At 50.3% G+C, this 8,734-nt stretch overlaps 1 long non-coding RNA gene across 2 annotated transcripts; it reads right to left on the bottom strand.

Moving 5' to 3' along the window:
- Nucleotides 1–1,559: 1,559 nt before the first annotated feature.
- LOC119150683 lies at nucleotides 1,560–6,481 on the bottom strand. Of its 2 annotated transcripts, XR_005105183.1 has the most exons (5): nucleotides 6,402–6,481; nucleotides 5,955–6,294; nucleotides 4,360–4,418; nucleotides 2,975–3,012; nucleotides 1,560–1,712 (listed from the first exon to the last, which is right to left on the bottom strand). It is a non-coding gene; the product is annotated as an uncharacterized LOC119150683 (long non-coding RNA). The 2 variants fall into 2 exon arrangements; XR_005105182.1 differs by having other exon boundaries at nucleotides 5,955–6,453.
- Nucleotides 6,482–8,734: the final 2,253 nt, after the last annotated feature.

The raw sequence follows: 8,734 nt of genomic DNA, 5'->3' as shown, positions 1-8,734 counted from the left end.
GGTTACATCCCCCCACAGCCAATGCCCCTGGCACAGGTAAGCCCCCAGACCCCATCTGCCCCAGGGAGGGTCCCAGCTGCTAGTCCTTCTTTTATAGCACATTTCATGTTTTACCCAGGACACGGCTCTGAATTCAGAGGCGGAGAGCCGCCAGACGGAGAGAATATTAATGCAGCCCCGCAGTCCAACAAATGAACAATATCTTTATTAGCATCTTCCTTTTATTATAGGTTATAGCGATACTTTTTTTCCCTTCACTGCCTTTCTCTTCCTTCTTTTATTCGCACAAACTGTGACATTTATGGGACCAGACAGGCAGGATGTCTTTGCCCAGTACCCCCCAGGGAACATAAGGCCATCCTGGGGGCAATGGTCCCCCTTCAAGGAGGGCAGAATACAGGTGTGGTGAAGGAATTGCAATGTCTGAGAAGGGGCTGGAGCATTTCCCCCATCATCAGCAAAAAGGGGGGAAAAACAACCTCCCAAAGCTTTCACTTCCTGACGAAAACACTGAGCCGGGGGCTCACCACCCCGACGAGCCAGACATCGCAGATGGAGGAACAACAGGCAGAGCTAGACATGCTCCCCAGCGCCAAATATAGGAGACCCATCTTCTACCTCCTTGGAGTCAGCCCATTTACACTGCAAATAAAAACTCCCTGATTATCAAGCTGGAGCATCCCTTTGCCCGTGCATTCCTGACACCACGTCCCCTTGGGGACCTCCCATGTCCTCCAGCATCTTCAGCTGCCACAGTGAAAGCTCCCTCCCACCCATCCCCACAGGCTGCTCTTGGTACCCTGCATCCTGGGGGAGACAGAGATGCTCGGTGACGTGCTTAAAAGCAAGCTGACCTCTTTAGCCATGCATGGATGCTGCTGAACAGCCGGCGGGCCAGGGAAACATCTGTGGTTCCCCCTCCTAGGGGATGCAAACAGCCTCCGGGTGAGGCTGGGGGGCTCGGCAGGATCAGGCCCAGCACAGCTGCTGGAGGTTCAGGCAGGAGGGTCATGCTCAAGAAAAGGGTGCCTATATAATAATAAATATATCGACTATGTGGCCACGCTAGCAGAGCTGTGGGCTTCCTAAAACCTTCCCAACCTGCTGCTGAGACCCCCAACGAGCAACACAACTTGATTTGCAGAGGAGCAACCCCGCGGTTTAATCTCAGTCCATCCTCATGGAGTGAAAATGGATTTTTTTTTTTATTATTCTTTTTTTCTCCCATCCTGTAGGTGAGACTTTGCATTTAGAGGAAAGAGCAGATTGTAGCTTTTAATTAAAAACTCTAAGCCTTTTCCTGCTTTGAGTTGCACTAGAAGCAATCTCTACACCACGTTCAGCAGAGAGGAAACAGCACTGACTGCTGCTCTGCTTTAAAAAAAAATAATTAAAAAATAAAATAGCACAAGCCACAGAACAGGGAGTTCTTCCAACAATCTGTTTTCTGTACCCTGGAAAATAATAGCAACCCATATGGAAAGCCCACACAGCTATTTTCCAGGTGCTTTGTGCGACGTGAAATCCACGGAATAAATTACCTGTGTAACAGGGGGGGGCGACGACACTGGGGCTGTGTTTATTTGCTGCATCTCATTCCCTTCAGATGCAAACATGCGGCATGGTGCAGGATTTCCTCCTCCATGGGAAATGTCACCCTAAATATCAGCAGCATGGGGCATCATCACAGCAGAGCCCTGTTTCCAGCCCAGCTGGGAGTAGTCAAGGAGGAGGAAAAAGAAAAAGGCTGAGAAATATGTTCCAGGTATATCTGATCACAGAACTGTCAAATGTAATGTTTTTCTCCATGTTGCTTATTTGAAGTGTTTATGGGGTGCCTGGATCCTGCAGCTGAGCTGGCATTGCTGGGTACCTTTATGGGGCTGGGGCGAGGGAGAAAACCTAGCACTAAAAGGGACACTGAGGCACTGTGACAGCAACAGATTTGCTTCAGGACGATGCTTAAGTCACATACATGAAGGAGACCAGAGCAGCCAAATAAGTGATGAAAATATTCCAGTTGTGGAGATGCCAGCAAGATTTTTGGCTGGTCCATGAACACGAACCTGAAGCCCCTTGCAGGCACGTTCTCACATCCAAAAAAGCCCCTCAGCACTCCCCTGCACAGCCAACCAGCCCTGCTATTCCATGAGGAGATGAAGGACGTGGGGACATGCTCCCAACGAGGATGCTCTCCTTGGCTGGACATTTCCCAAACACCTTGGAAAGCTATTTTCACTCAGAAAGCACCAAAAGGCATACGGTAATTCTGTTCTTCTGTCTCAGCTCTTAAACCATTGGGGTTTTTTTATTATTTTATTTCTTTCCTGGCCAAAACAACATCAGTTTGGGTACATGCTGAGGCTGTCTGAATCTCCCCTTCAAGGACATGCAGGACCTGCAGCAGGTCCTGGCATGGGGTCACCACCTTCTTACAGCATTGTGCACACCCTAAAAATCCTCTGCATCTCCCTTTGAGCCCCCTAAACTGCCTCTGAAAGGTGCAATCCCTTCTTCCTCCTGCTTTTAACCCAGAGCAAGCAGATCTCCATGGCTGGAGCCTCCAGGACAGGCTCTGCTCCAGGTCCTGGAATGATTTCATCTCCTGGACATCAGACATGTACGGCAAGGACAGAGCCAGGCTCCCACATCCCAAAAATTTATTAGGGTTACCCCCACAGAGACTGCTCCGGTGGGATGCAAAATATATGTAATTAAACGGGAAATCAAAGGCTTTTCAACCCAATGGGAAGAAAAATAAGCCTTGCTTTCTGCAGAGCAGGTGCCAGCATCTTCTCAGGTGAAGATGAATGAGATGGTTTGATTTCTTCCCTTTCCTTGAAAGCAAAGCACCCAAGAGACATCTCAGCAAAGACCTGCACAAACTGAACACAGAGTCTTGAGCTCCCACTCCTCCTCCTGAACTGCATCGACATGTTTTTCCCACCTCCCCACCCTTAAGCCGCTTACTTACAGAAAGATGTAAGCAAATCCAGACAGAAAATGAAAATGCTGTAAAAAAAAAAGTAAGACTAATTAAAGCTACAATCATTCCACGCTGCAAAATCATTTCAGGTTTTCCTAGCCGATAAATCAGAGGGGGATGGTGCCTGGGATGCTCGTCCACCTGGTTGAGCTCTTAGAGCCATTTACCAAGCATTGCAAAGAGATTATGTGATTAGGAGGGAATAATTAGGAAGCTGGACCATAAACTTTTATAATTTATGAGCTCTTTTCCTCCCTTCATGTCTGCTTCTACCTCAAAGGCATCGCCCAGTGCTACCTTTGATCCCATCTCCTCAAGCCCTGGATTTTTCTTTTAAACTCTCTACCCCTGGCCTGATAATCCATCCTTGCACCGTGTCAGCTCCGTTCTCACCCTCTGCTGTTCTTTCAAGCCTTCCTAAACTGCAGGCAGAAGAGCGGAGCAGGTGGTTTTGTCCCTCCTTCCCCTCCTCATAGGATATCACAGTCCCTGCCAGGGCTAAAATGGGGGGGGGGGGGGCATGCGCAGCTCCAGCATGTCCCTCGGGCCATGCTTTTGGGGAGCCCTATCTCATTGTAAGGTCTACAGGGAATTAACAAATCCTCCAAAACCTGGCCAGCAAGGAGGGTGTTCTGCCTCAAAATGGGGGCAACTATGGGTACCCCAGTTTGTTGCAGCAGGATGCTTATGGGTAGGATGCCAAGCTCAGCCCAAGCCAGCCTGGTCCCTCACCCCCATGCTGCCTGCGAGCGGGTCCTGCCCCATCGTGTCCACCCTCCCTAGATCCTTCCTGCCACAGAGGCACAGCACCCAGCACCATGAGGAGCATCCCTGCAGAGCTGGCACAGGGCAGCATCACCCTGCTCTGTGCCCACCCTGACTATCTCAGCCCAGCAGGCACCTGCTTAAGCAGGGACCCCACTCCCACAGATCCAAATTTGGGGTCCAGTTCCCATGTCCCAGTCAGGAAAGCCATGCCCCAGAAGTACTAATAAGCCCCCGTGCCTGGCAGCAGCCACGTGTGGGGGATGTTCATCCCCAGCCTGCTCCCCAGGGAGATGTTAGTAACACTAAAGGGCTCTCTAAGGTCTTCAGACCCCCCCAGACAGTAAGAAAAGCAGGTTACAAGGTCAGCCCACACCCAGATGGAAGAGCAGGGCGTTCCAATGCATCAGGGTTTCCCCCCACCCCAGAGGAAGGGATGCACAGCAGCATCAGGACAAGCCACAGAGGGGGACATCCCATTCCAGGGTAGGGCTACTATCGGGGATGCCCAGCAGCCTACAACCCACCACCACCCCCAACCCAACATGTCCCCGCACCCCACAACAGCCAGCACCAGCCCTGCCCCCCACCACCTACACCACACTCACCACATGATGTCCTGGCTTTAGGGGATTGGTGATGGCACATGGGGGGTGGGGGGTGGTCCCTGCAAGGACACACACTCCTGAGGTCACCATAGCACTACAGTTCCTCCAAAAATACAGCTGCCCCCAACTTCCCCAGCCCTCTAATTAAGCCTCAGCAGCACCCACAGGTGCCAACAGTTGTGGTCCTGCCTCAAGCCCACCCCAGATGCCCTACCAACAGCAGCAATTAGAAAACCCCAATTAGAAAACTCGATTTCAGGGTATTAAGCACACCAACAGGGATGTGGTGGCAGTGGGAAGAGCCTGGGTCTGCATCCAGAGAGGCAAAGCTGAGGGATGCTGAAAGCCCTTGCACGAGCCAAGGACCAGACCAGAGGATGGACAAAGACTAAGTTTTCTTTCTACTAAAGTGACTTTTTCTGTTCTTGATGAATTGAAAATGTGTGAGTGCTGGTTTTTTAAACACAGGCAAGAGCCTGTACCAGCCCTGAATCCATGTGGAAAAGGCTCAGGTGCATCATTTTGGGCACCACCCCTCCCTGAAATGTCTTCCTTTGGAGCCATCCTGCTGTGAATAAGCAGCACCCAAGAGCCATTTCTCCCTGAGATACCAGCTTCTCTCCTAAATTTGATTAAAATCAGGCAGTTGAATAACCTCCCAGATGGGAGGATGGGACAGACAGATGGATGTATGCAGAGCACCCTATTTCTTCCAGAAGTCCCCCAAAAAAGCCACTAAGCAGCCCCTGCTCCCATCACCTCACTGGGGACAGACCAGCACGTATCTTCAGGGTTAATATTATTCCCATTTTTGGGTGCTGGCTACCAAAAACACATTGTTTGAGCCTGGGGGGACCCTCCAAGCCCTCGCCATGAGCAGACCCTAGGGAAGACGCTCATCTCCAAGTTGCCTGTCAGCCTCAGCACCGAATTTACAGAATAAAACCAGCCCAGGGTGTGAAGAACTGAATAATACAAGCTGTTGGATGACAAAGCCTGGAGAGTAATATCCATATTATGGTTATTATTAACTCAGAGAACTTCCTATGTTTTGTCCTGCCTGTAATTTAAACAGATCCTTGGTTATATTTGGGTCCTTTCACAGGGGAAAAAGCCACGAGTTATACCCAAGGAACCACTAGAAGTGTCTGATGAGCAACATTTCTCTTTCTAGACCAAAATCTAAATATGAAAAAAATGTATTTAAAATATTATATAGGTTTTTTGCAACCTCCTAGCACTGGCAAAGGCTTTGCCACCACCTTGCTGGGTGTCCTTGGCCTGGCAAAGCAGGCATGTCCCCATGTCCCCATGCAATGGGACATCTCACGTGGGGAGCGGACAGTTTCACCAGGGGTTCCCCTGAGACATTTCAGTTCTCATCTGATGGAATTTCTTTCCTTTTTTTCTGTCCTTTCAATGTCCCTGCTTATTTGCTCAGCTGTTGCTCCTGAGTTCTAATGGCTGGCAGCATTTGATGAATGCCACAGAGCTCCTTCCTCATTAAAATCCGAAGTTCTAAAGTTTAGTACCAAGGAAAGAAAAAAAAAAGAAAGAAAGAAAGAAAGAAAGAAAGAAAGAAAGAAAAAACCCACCTCACCGATTCCCCCAACTTCAAAGCGCTTTTGAAGATCAGTCGGGAGAGCACCAGTGGAGTTACAGCCTCTCCCATCAGCCTTCCCTCCTGGGAAGCAGTCAGTCCACAGAGCCGGTGGATGATGGAGCCAGATCAGGGGGTGCTCTGCAAGGGCCACAGGGTGCGGGTTGGGCTGGATAACATCACGCGACAGAGCCTGAAGTCCACACTTGGCATTTGCAAGGGCTTCGTGGCTGGCTGTGTTTAACTGTACCTATTTCACCTTCTCCAGTACCAAGGATGCTGCTTCTCATGGAGGGTGCTGCTGCAAGGAGCTGGTCCCCAGCACTTTGCTTTCCCTGAGCGGAAAAGCACTCTAAAATTCAGTATTCCATGCAAATACTGTGCAAAGACTGCAAGGAAAAGGGAAGTTTTCTTTCTGGATCACTGGAAATACCTCACTCACCAGGCCTGATGAGGAGTTGACGGCCGCTGGCTGCAACGGTGCAAATGCCTGAGTTGGGCAGCTGACCAGGCTGGCCCTGCGTTCCAAGCCAAGGGTCAACACCATTCCAAGTCAAGGGTCAACACCATGCGCTCTGGCGGTGCTGAGTTAGCAAAGCAGTGCTGAATTAGCAAAGTGGTGCTGAGTTAGCAAAGCCGGGCTCAGGGCAGAGGCCACAACTCGGCACAGGAGCCGGTGTGACAACAGCATGACTGTGGCCAGGGCTATTTATAGAAAAGCTGAACTTGGCTCTTCCCTGGGCAATTTTGCAGAGGGGAAATAACTTCTTGGCTTCGCTGCCGGGTTTTTCATGGGGAATATCAAACAGTGATGTGACAGCTGGGTCGGAAACGGGGCTGGTGGTTCTGTGCTGAAGCAAGCTGCTGCAGGGGACCACAAGTGAAATGAATTGTGTTGGGTCCATGCGATTCCCAGCACTGGATCGCCTGTCCCGCTAGACCCTGGGGCTTTCACACCCCTTTGGGGGAGTGGAGCCCTGGGGCTGGACCGTCCCCAGTGTCAGGGCTGGGTTGTTCCCACTGGGATGTCTGAGACAGCACAGACCAGGTGCCACCCGACCTCCGTGGTGACCGAGGTGCTCCTGGCCTCGTGCTTCAGTTTCCCCTTCTGCTGCAATGGTGCAAGCAATGGAGGGAGTCGTTGATACAGGAGCTCAGCTAAGCAGGAACCATACCAGGGGAATGATGCCTGCCTCTACACACACCAAAATAAACCTTAAAACACAAGAGGGGACCTAAATAAAATTAAATGGAGATGCTGCATGATGAAACCAGGTGAAATGCCCAGCTAGGGTCCTTGGGCAGACTGAGAGCCAAAGCTAATGGAGCCCTTGGGCTGGCTCCAAGGCTCTCTGAAGGGACTGGAGAAAAGCAAACAACTCCCCTCGAATCCCTACACAGCACTTTGCAGGATCAAACTACCCTCCGGAGCCAGGCCTGCCTCTCTGTAAAACACTCAGCTCTCTCAGCCCACCAAATTTAAAAGAAGAAAAGAAAATATGTTTCCCAGTAGGTGAAAATGAGTTTGCTTCTGGGAGGTAGGAATCACCTTTTCCTGGTAATTATGAACAAAGAGCATCATTTACTAAATGCCTGCAAGGTGGTTAATTAGCAGAGAAGTGAGTGTCTAGCAATTAAGAGGCATTTTTCCAACGATTCAGGGTGGCAGGGTCAGGAAACAAGAGAAGCAGAGTATCAGAGAGAGCACTTGGCTTCAGCATTCACAGCTGTGCAGGGACATGGAAAGCTCAGCCCCAGGGGCAGCCCTGGATCCACACTCCAAAAAAAATAAAAAGCAGAGTTATTGCATGATTTTGGGTTGGAGAAACCATCTCCATGCAGTCCTTATGCTGCGGGGCTGCCCTGTGCCTCAGTTTCCCCACCAGCACCGATAACAGGTATAGATGCTGGGGACATGATGTGTTGGTGCTGGTCCTGACTGAAGACCATCTGCTTTGAGATATCCCCTTCCCCTCCCTGTGAGCACCTCCAGCCTGACTAATCCCCCCCCACCGAGGCTCTTCCCTGGGGACACAGATGTCACATCCTCTCCTGTTTGTCCACAGCATCCCTGGGGCTGCCTCGGTAGTTCAACAGCAGATGGATTTCGGCAAAGCCCCAGCTCTCCACACCACTGGGGCCATCCCTATTTAACGGGTTATTTGCTTCCCCTTTCTGCTTCACCACATTTCAGCATCTGCAAATATGTCCAGCACTTATTTTATATCGTTTTTCAGCTCAGTGACAAATATAGCAAAGAGCAAGAAGAGCAACACTGACGATCTCTCCATTAACCGGCTTTTAAACCATTTAACACAGGCTGCACAGGGCTGGTGCAGTGCTGGATTTTTATCAGACTGGGATGCATGATTAAGTCAAATGCCTCACAGAAGTCAAAGTGCATTAAGTCAAGTTATCTTTATCAGCTGACCTGATGATCTAATAAAAAAAATAGTCTCGAGGTTGCTTGGCAAAAGCAGGCTCCAGCATTGCTGCAGGTTTGAGGTAGCAATAACCCTCCGTCCTCCCTGCTCTGGGATGGAGAAACATGTGCTATACCCTTGCCTTCATCCCATGATGTGTTCTTGTCATTCAGCAGCATCACTTTAGCACATGGAGAGGATTTAAATAACCCTCTGGGGAGAAAGGAGCCTTGGAAAGGGAACTCCTTCGGCCCCATGGACCAGGTATTGTTGAGCCAAGGAGGTCCAGGATGCTGGGAGAGGGCAGCATCCCTGGGGGAGCCCAGGAGGGGACCAGATCCCCTCTCCTCAA

The sequence above is a fragment of the Falco rusticolus genome, chromosome 7 (assembly GCF_015220075.1).
Source record: "Falco rusticolus isolate bFalRus1 chromosome 7, bFalRus1.pri, whole genome shotgun sequence".
NCBI lineage: Eukaryota > Metazoa > Chordata > Aves > Falconiformes > Falconidae > Falco > Falco rusticolus.
The sequence above is the reverse complement of the archived record's forward strand: the minus strand, read 5'-3'. Positions and strand labels throughout refer to the sequence as shown.